This window comes from Simochromis diagramma, unplaced genomic scaffold (genome assembly GCF_900408965.1).
Source record: "Simochromis diagramma unplaced genomic scaffold, fSimDia1.1 OVJJ01000176.1, whole genome shotgun sequence".
NCBI lineage: Eukaryota > Metazoa > Chordata > Actinopteri > Cichliformes > Cichlidae > Simochromis > Simochromis diagramma.
The window spans coordinates 3,436,989-3,447,086 of NW_024386892.1; the positions used below are offsets into that span (position 1 = coordinate 3,436,989).

Here is a 10,098-nt window from a genome sequence, read left to right on the forward strand (position 1 = left end):
GTACAACCTGAAGTAGTTAATACCATAACTACCACTGAGGCTAACTACTTGAGGCTCACTATGACTAAAAATCCCGGACGAGCCCCCAAGTACAAAACTGAACCTGATGACGGAACCATTTGGAAATCATTCTAAATAGGTAATAATGACATTTCTTTCCCTCTCCAGCCAGTACGGTGCACCTCCTACCATGCAGCCGGCGCCGCAAGTTCCACACCCACAGCAGTACCAGCCAATACCACAGCAATACCAACATGCACCTATGCAGCAAGCTCCACAAGCTCGGCCCCCACAGCAGTATCAACCAATGCCACAGCAGTACCAACAACCACCCACACAGCAGGCTCCACCCACTCAACAGAGCTCAATTCAGATCCCTGTTGGCTCCGCCCCCCCTAAGGTAGTCAGTACTGCCTGCATCTACCCTTCACAGCCAGGTGAGTTTCTGTTTTGTTTATATTAACTTGCACATATAATATTTATATACACATATTTATACTTCTTCCACCCACAGCACCACCTATGGCTCCAGCTGCAGTGCCACCGCAGCACCGCCCTCCAGCCGCCGCCTGGCCCCGCTTCTGGCTGCTCCAGCATCCTCCAACAGACCCCATGGGTGACCGACTCAAACTTCGCTGATAAGTTCGACCCCGGCAAGACCACCTCCAGCACCATCAAGGTGCAGCCACTGCCCCAGGCCGCCCCTCCCCCACCAGCGTACATCCCTAACCCCTCCCCTGCTGGGCATGCAGCTCCCAGCCCCGCCCCCATCACCCCCAGCCCTGGACCCATGACCTCTAGCCCCGCCCCCTTTTCACCTGTGGCCAGAGGCGTGGCCCAAAGAGCGGAGAGGTTTGCAGCCAGCAGTCGCACGCCTCTATGCGGGGCCTGCAACAGCGTCATCAGGTAACGCACTGACACACTTCTGGAGCCTCAAGTGGAGATCAGAGGAACTGCAGCTGTTGGTGCTTTATTATTTTGTTCCTGAGGTTCCTCCTTTGGGCTAAAACGAGTGACGTTAATGAAACGATGTCACTTTAAGGGCAAATTAAAATCAAATTACTTAAAAATGCTGCTGCTGTTGTTGCAGGGGTCCATTCCTGGTGGCCCTCGGCCGGTCCTGGCACCCCGAGGAGTTTAAACTGTCACTACTGCCACATGTCTCTGGCCGATGTCAGCTTCGTGGAGGAACAGAACAACGTGTACTGTGAGAACTGCTACGAGGAGTTTTTCGCCCCGACCTGCGCTCGCTGCAACACCAAGATCATGGGGGTGAGAAATTTTCAGACACCATTTCTGATTTTATTTTCCTTTATTAATGTTATAAAACCATAAGTTTTGCACTGAAATGCCACCCATATGTGACACTAGAGGCTGATTAGACCTTATTAAATCTTGTCACGCTGTATGTCGCAGGAAGTGATGCACGCCCTACGGCAGACATGGCACACCACCTGCTTTGTGTGCGCAGCCTGTTGGGAAAGCCTTTGGAAACAGCCTCTTCCACATGGAGGACGGAGAGCCGTACTGCGAGAAAGGTATGCCGACACCACGCCTTCATCACAGCTGCGAGAAAAGCTGCACAGACATCAGGCAGACGCAAAAAACTGTCACATGCATCACGCTCAGAGAAGGAACTGCTAATCAGAGTCTCAGTGCAGCCCCTCAATTTTAACTCCTCTTTCTTTTGATTGGCCCTGCCCCCACAAACAACAAGTGTGTGGAGCTTCTGTGTGCCCTGTGTGACATCAAAAAGATCCAAGAGTAGAACAAAGTGTGTGTGAAACAGATTAACAGGGATTACGTACTTCATGATTCACTGTTTTTGGACTCACGGCTGCCATCTTCAACACTTCCTATTCTCTGTGTCGCTCAGATTACATCGCGCTGTTCAGCACTAAGTGTCATGGGTGCGACTTCCCAGTGGAAGCTGGCGATAAGTTCATCGAGGGCTCTGGGTCACACCTGGCACGATACCTGCTTTGTTTGTGCGGGTAAGGACCACGAGCAGCTGGGTCTGAGGGGGTCCGGTCGTTTAAATCTTCAATGCAGGGGAGCAGAGGTCAGTTTGAAGTTTTTCACCCCGGTTTTCTCGTCTGCAGGTCTGCCCACGTGAACCTCGAGGGTCAGCCCTTCTACTCAAAGAAAGATAAACCTCTGTGCAAGAAGCACGCTCACGCCATCAACGTGTAAACCCGCCAGATCACGCCTCATCACGCCACCAACATGTGTGGAAACGCTGGTTTTTTTTTCTTTTTTTTGTGCAAATTTCAAATTTCTGCTGCCTGATGATTCTGCTTCAGATCCATCCGACACGTCGCATCACGTACTGTGGTTTATTTTTCTACCAGAAAAAGTGTGTGTGTGTGTGTGAGAGACTGCTGAGCTGCAGAAATACAGGTGACTGTAGGGAGTCTGCAAGGTGCCAAATTAAATATTATATTTTTTAGTGTTTAATAATAATAATCAAACTTATAACAACAAAAATATTAAACTGGCTAAGCTATGCAATAAGGATTAAATAGATATTTAAGTAAGTCTAAATAATAATATTATAATATGAGGAAGAAATTCTTTCTAATAAATATCAAAAACAGAGTGTATGAAGTATGTTTATTTTTCTCTTAAACACGGGGTTAAAGTAGTGGGATATTTAGGGTTAAGAGGGTTAAGAGAGTTTTTTTAAATTATTTTGATAAAGTTATTATTTTTATGAAAAAAAAATGTCAGAAATAAAAATTATTATAAAGTTTTATTAGTACTTTTTTTGGCTTGGTTTGTAGTGTTTAAAATTTCAAGTTAACTTGTGAATTATTTCATATGAATGAAATTACAAATTTATTTTAATTAAACTTTTTAGAGTGGCACTCTCTGGACTCCGTATAGCGGATATTGTTCTCACCATTTTTGGACTATTTTTGGTAATGTGCCTCTGTTGACTGTTTGAATGCGACTTTAATATTTTTATTTCCCTTTTAGACTAAAATAAAATTATATGAAAGTTTTTATGAGGCAATACGAAGTGAAACAACAGACTGCAGAGAAGCTGAAAAATCTATAAACGGCAGCAAATTGGAGATAAAAAAAAGACTGAAAAGTGTTTCTGGCGTTGAAACCTGTCGTCACTACTCCGACTCTGGGGGCATGAACACACGACAGGTGACACGTTTCTGTGGCCCCGCCTGAGCAGGTGAACCTCCAGATGTTTTAAATGTGAAAACCGCATCTAAACGCACAGAGATACTGTGTGAGTGACGGAGTCTAGATAAACTGGAAACGTTAAACTGACCACAGAAGCTGTTGGGCTCCAAGTGCAGGTGTGCTTCTGCTCTCACGCCGCACTAAGGTGCATTTGGACTTGTTTGTTCAGGTGAACCTGCTCAGGTGAGACAGCTCTTCGACTTCACGTGCTTCGGGGGGAGAAATAACCTTGAATTTCATATTTATTCGACAGTGTGATCTTTATTGAGACGCTAGTATATCGTCACTGCTGCGTGCAAATGATTAGTTATTTGATTCATGTTTGTTTCAGAGCGTTTGGCATCACGTGGTTAAGTTTAAGTACTGATTTCATGATGATTTATGTGTGTGTGTGTGTTTTAACTACACTGTAAATGTGATAACCTTAGTCTGACTGTTAACAACACAATGGCTCCGCCCACACTGCAGACCGTGAATCCTCCCAAATCTGAAAAAGATTAGACTTTGTATTTTCTTTCGTTTTTTGTGACATCAAACATGTGGCTGCTCTCATGGTTGTAAAACACAGAATAATCTTATATGTACTTAGATCATTACAGTTGGGGAAACGGACTTCAGTGAAGGTTTTTAAAAGCGTTTCTCTGTTAATTTTCATACGTTTTTAATACAAAGACAGTTTTTAGGAGCCTCTCTTGGCCATTAAAGGAACATCAGCAAACCACAACTTAATTCAGATCTTTCATTTGACTTGTTCTCTGCTAAGACTTAATCATTAAGCACATAAAGACTTTTTTACATTTTAAAAACTACGCCATGATTCATGTTCTAATAACCAGTCACCCCTATTTTAGCGTCCTCCTGTGGCCACTAGAAGAAGTGCAGCTAAGCAAACAGAAACTCTTGGTGTATTAAAAAATTCTGTAAACAGAAGAAGCATTGTGTTTCTGAAAGCTGGATTTTCCTTTAAAAACTCTACGTTTTGGTTTTTTTACTTTGTTCCGCTTTTGTCATTAAAGGCAGCATGTTTTAGCACCACCTAGTGGCCAACAACAGAACAAACCACAATGTAATTCAATTCCAGTCCTTTGTTGAGTTAAAACTCTGTTGTAATGTTGGGTTGTGTTCAGTGGGTTGAGAGGAGGCGGTCGAAAACCTTAGCAGGATAGCAGGAAGAATACACGATCACACTGGTACTGGGAATTCCACAGCGTATCCGTTAATGCACCTCCTCTTCATCAACCATACAAGGCCCGGTTGAACGGCTGCTACTTATCAAACATGACACACAGTGTTCATACAGCCCGTAACATTGCAAAGGTTTCTGGAGAGCAAGCACTTTGTTCCCATAAATCACAGAGAGGGCAGTGGCGCACACTAATGACCTCATAACCCCTTGACTTATGTTACATTAAAGAGACACCACACCACTGTGACTGTTACAAACTGAATAATAGAGTATATAAAATAATTAAAATCATCTGGACTTTGTTTACTTCCCAAACCGATTTAACAGTGCTGTGGTGTTTTAGTGGCCTCTGGTGGTGATTAGAGGAAGTGCAATTGAGCAAATGGAACTTTCATTATATTAAATCATTCTATAAAACAGAAAAGACTTTGTGATAAGTTTCTAAGAGATGAATTTAAAAAATGACTATAATGGGGGGTTTGTTGTATTTTTTCAAATGTAATTTATTTTTGCATTTCACTACAAAATAGTTTTGGGAACATCTAGAGACCATGAGAGGAACCGTAATTAACCCCCATAACAATATAATATGATTCTTTTTTGAAAAATAAAATAAAACTCACATAAAAGAATGAAAAGCATCTGAACACACTTCGTATGTTATAGCAGCCTCAGGTGGCCACTAGAGGAACTGCAACTAAGCAAACAGAAACTTTCGGAATTGTGAAACGTTTGGTAAAAGAACAAGAGGGAGCTTGGAACTAATTTTTATTTTATTTTTTTTAAGTACTACACTGTTTTGTGGAGAAAAATTTGAGTTTTTTCATCTTTAATTTGCTAGTACAGGCGAGGTGTTTTAGTTACACCTAGTGACCAGTAGAGGAACTGCAAATAAGTAAGCTTTTGGGTTGAGCACAGCTTATAAAACTTTGGTTGTTGAGTAGTGTGAACGGAGCCTCTGATTCTTTGATTTAAAACTTTAGTTTTATTCTGTGATTTAAATGAAAGCATTTTGTCTGCCTGCGGAGAACCGTGCCTTTGCTGAAATCCACCTCTGCTTGGTCTGACTGGCAACACTGACCAGTTTGTGTGCCGGTGTACAGTTTTTACTCTGAATTGTACTTTTATACAGTTTGTGTGTTTTTCTGAGGATGAATGTGTGGCATGCGGCATGTCAGGATCAGTTTGTGAAAAAAAAGACAAGCTAACGCGTCTGTTCACCGTTATTTTTGAGTGTTTGTAAGTAATGATGTCATACTGTGAGTGAAGAACTCTGCTTTACTTTTTTGTTTAACAGGTTTTGAACATTGAAGAGTTTTTTGTGTTGCAGGTTGAATAAACTGAGCACTTCAAAACACCTGGAAGCATCTTCTGGAAACATCTAATTGATTCATTTTCTGATATGAAGATTTGTTTAGAAAGCAAGAAAATAAAAATATATTGAGCTCCTGAATGTGCAATCACAAATCAACAATTTTAAGCTAAAACTGAAATAATAAATTAAAACATATGAAATCTGGCAGTGTTACAGAATGTTTCTACATTTGAGAATAAACTAGGAATTCAATTCAATTAAGTTTTATTATACAGCGCCAAATCACAACAACAGTCGCCCTCAAGGTCTTTATATTGTACAGTAGATCCTACAATAATACATACAGAGAAAAACCCAACAATCATGTGACCCCGTATGAGCAAGTACTTTGGCGACAGTGGGAAGGAAAAACTCCCTTTTAACAGGAAGAAACCTCCGGCAGAACCAGGCTCAGGGAGGGGCGGGCCATCTGCTGTGATTGGTTGGGGAGAGAGAAGGAAAGACATGATAAAGACATGCTGTGGAAGAGAGACAGAGGTTAATAACAGATATGATTCAATGCAGAGAGGTCTGTTAATACATAGTGAGTGAAGAAGAAAAACTCAGTGCATCATGGGAATCCCCGGCAGCCTACGTCTATTGCAGCATAACTAAGGGAGGATTCAGGGTCACCTGGTCCAGCCCTAACTATATGCTTTAGCAAAAAGGAAAGTTTGAAGCCTAATCTTGAAAGTAGAGATAGTGTCTGTCTCCTGAATCCAAACTGGAAGCTGGTTCCACAGAAGAGGGGCCTGAAAACTGAAGGCTCTGCCTCCCATTCTACTTTTAAATACTCTAGGAACAACAAGTAGGCCTGCAGAGCGAGAGCGAAGTGCTCTAATAGGGTGATATGGTACTACAAGGTCATTAACAGTGATGGGCACGCGTTACTGTAATCTGATTACTTTTTTCAAGTAACGAGTAAAGTAAGGGATTACTATTGCAAAAACGGTAATTAGATCCCCGTTACTTTCCCGTAGGAACGCTGCGTTACTGCGCGGTACTAAAACCGTGATTTTTCTGCGAGAGTGTCTCACGACAGTGACGTAAGCAAGTGCGACGTTCGTGACAACAGCTGTGTGCAGATCAACAATGGATCATATATTGATTGTGGGAGAGAGTATGAGCGTGCAGCGTTTAAAGCGTGGAAGTACTGACCTTACTTTGAGTTTGATTCCATAAAAAGTGACAAAAACATTAGTGTCCATCGTGCGTGGGAAGAAACTTCTTTTTAAACAAGCGAAAAAACCCCTAAAGTCCGAGCAAGCACCGAGTAGCTACCACTTAAATGGGAAACTCACAGAGAAACTCGCGGATTCTTCACTGACCGCGGCAACACCTGCACCAGGTAAACCTCCGCCTGCCCAACTCCTGCTTTACAGGTGAAAATAGAGCACAGGACCGCTGAGTCTTTGACTTTATTTATTTTTCGCTGTGTTTTACTTGCATCTATTTGAAAGACTGAGTGTAAACACAAAAAATATTTTATTTTATGTGCTGGGAATGTGCAGAAAATAAGTTTTAAAAATGTTAAAACTAATTTCTTCCAGTCAGAGAATGTTGCAGATAATTTAATTTTGCTTGATGCATAAAGTTAAAAGATTAAAACTGATAAAAAAAAGTTTAAAAAAAAGAGACTTTTCCATTTGATTACATTTTGTATGATGGATCATGCAGAAAAAGCAGAATTGGGCTGAAAGATCTATCGCCTTATCACCTCTTCAGGTTGTAAACGTGTTTTTAAAAAGTAACTAAGTAACTAAGTAATTAATTACTTTTGAAAATAAGTCATCAGTAAAGTAACGGGATTACTTTTTGGGGGAAGTAATCAGTAATTAGTTACTGATTACTTTTTTCAAGTAACTTCACCAACACTGGTCGTTAAGATAAGATGGGGCCTGATTATTTAAGAATCAAATCAAATCAAATCAAATCACTTTTATTGTCACATCACATGTGCAGGTACATTGGTACAGCACATGTGAGTGAAATTCTTGTGTGCGAGCTTCACAAGCAACAGAGTTGTGCAAAATACAATAATGTAAACAAGCAAAATACAAGAATGGCTACATCTGAAACTAATAAATATATGTACAATATAATAGTATATGCATTTCTGGATGTGTATACTAAATATTTTTCTACGTGTGTGTGTGTGTGTGTGTGTGTGTGTGTGTACACATATTTTCCAAATTAAATAGAGTAAACAATAAATAAAATATATAAAATATACAGAGTTGAATATGTGCAAAACAGTGGCATTTATATACAGTATGTAGTGCATAATGTTGAAGTTCCAGTAGTGAAGCTGAGGTGTCTATGACGTGTTCAGCAGTCTGATGGCCTGGTGGAAGAAGCTGTCTCTCAGTCTGCTGGTACGGGACCGGATGCTGCAGAACCTCCTTCCTGATGGAAGCAGTCTGAACAGTTTATGGCTGGGGTGACTGGAGTCCTTGATGATCCTTCCTGCTTTCCTCAGGCAGCGCTTCCTGTAGATGTCTTGGAGGGAGGGAAGCTCACCTCCAATTATCCGTTCAGAGCACCGCACTACTCGCTGGAGAGCTTTGCAGTTGTAGGCGGTGCTGTTGCCATACCAGGTGGTGATGCATCCAGTGAGGATGCTCTCAATGGCACAGTGATAGAAGGTCCTGAGGATGCGGGGGCTCATGCCGAATCTTTTCAGTCTCCTGAGAAAGAAGAGGCGCTGCTGCCCTTCTTCACTGTTTTGTTTGTGTGTACTGACCACGTAAGATCCTCAGCCAGATGTACTCCAAGGAACCGGAAGCTGCTCACTCTCTCCACAGCAGCGCCGTTGATGGTGATGGGGGTGTGTACTTCTCTGCACCTCCGGAAGTCCACTATCAACTCCTTTGTCTTGCGACGTTGAGGGTGAGATGGTTAAGACCTTGTATGTGAGGAGCAGGATTTGAATTCTGGATTTAACAGGAAGCCAAAACAGGAGAAATCTGCTCTCTCTTTCTAGTCCCTGTCAGGACTCTTGCTGCAGCATTTTGGATTAGCTGAAGGCTTTTCAGGGAGTTTTTAGGACATCCTGATAATAATGAATTACAGTCGTCTAGCCTGGAAGTAATAAATGCATGAACTAGTTTTTCAGCGTCACTCTGAACAGGATATTTAACTTTAGAGATGTTGCACAAATGGAAGAAAGCAGTCTTACATATTTGTTTAATATGTGCGTTGAAGGACATGTCCTGGTCAAACATGACTCCAAGGTTCCTCACAGTGTTACTGGAGGCCAAGGTAATGCCATCCAGAGGAAGAATCTGCTTAGATACCATATTTCTAAGCTTTTCAGGGCCGAGTACAATAACCTCAGTTTGATCTGAATTAAGAAGCAGAAAGTTAGCGGCCATCCAGGTCTTTATGCCTTTAAGACATTCCTGCAGTTTAACTCAGGTGTGTGTTATCTGGCTTCATGGACAGATAGAGCTGCGTGTCATCTGCATAGCAGTGTAAATGTATGCTATGTCTTCTAATGATGCTGCCTAAGGGAAGCATGTATAATGTAAACAGAATTGGTCCTAGCACTGAACCCTGTGGAACTCCATAATTAACCTCAGTGTGTGAAGAGGACTCTCCATTTACATGCACAAACTGGAGTCTGAGATAGATATGATACAAACCACTGCAGCACAGTACCTGTAATACCTACAGCATGTTCTAATCGCTCTAATAGGATATTATGGTCAACAGTATCGAACGCTGCACTAGGTCTAGCAGGACAAGCACAGAGATGAGTCCACTGTCAGAGGCCATAAGAAGATCATTTGTAACCTTCACTAAAGCTGTTTCTGTGCTGTGATGAGCTCTGAAACCTGACTGAAACTCTTCAATAACCATTCCTCTGCAGATGATCTGTTAGCTGTTTGACAACTACTCTTTCAAGGATGTTTGATATGAAAGGAAGGTTGGAGATTGGCCTATAATTAGCTAAGACTGCTGGGTCTAGAGATGCTTTTTGAGTAAAGGTTTAACTACAGTCAGCTTGAAGGCCTGTGGTACATAGCTGATTATTAGAGATAGGTTGATCATATTTAAGATTGAAGCATTAATTAATGGCAGGACTTCTTTGAGCAGTTTTGTAGGAATGGGGTCTAAAAGATACGTTGATGGTTTGGAGGCAGCAAATATTCAGAGGAACAAATCTCTTTCATTTTTATCTGTCATCAGTTTTCTGTAACTCCAAACGAAAAACATGACTGTCACACCCACACATCATCCTCATCATCTGACCATCGTCATCATGATAATCGTCGTCGTTCTTGTTGAGCGATGATAATGCTGTTCATTTTGGAGCCACCAGATGGAGCTAGTACCCTCTCCTGATTGCATTTCA

At 41.7% G+C, this 10,098-nt stretch overlaps 1 pseudogene; it reads left to right on the forward strand.

Annotated features, from left to right (window-relative positions):
• The first annotated feature begins 145 nt into the window (after positions 1 to 145).
• Positions 146 to 2,193, forward strand: LOC120734812 (annotated as a pseudogene).
• The last annotated feature ends 7,905 nt before the right edge of the window (positions 2,194 to 10,098 follow it).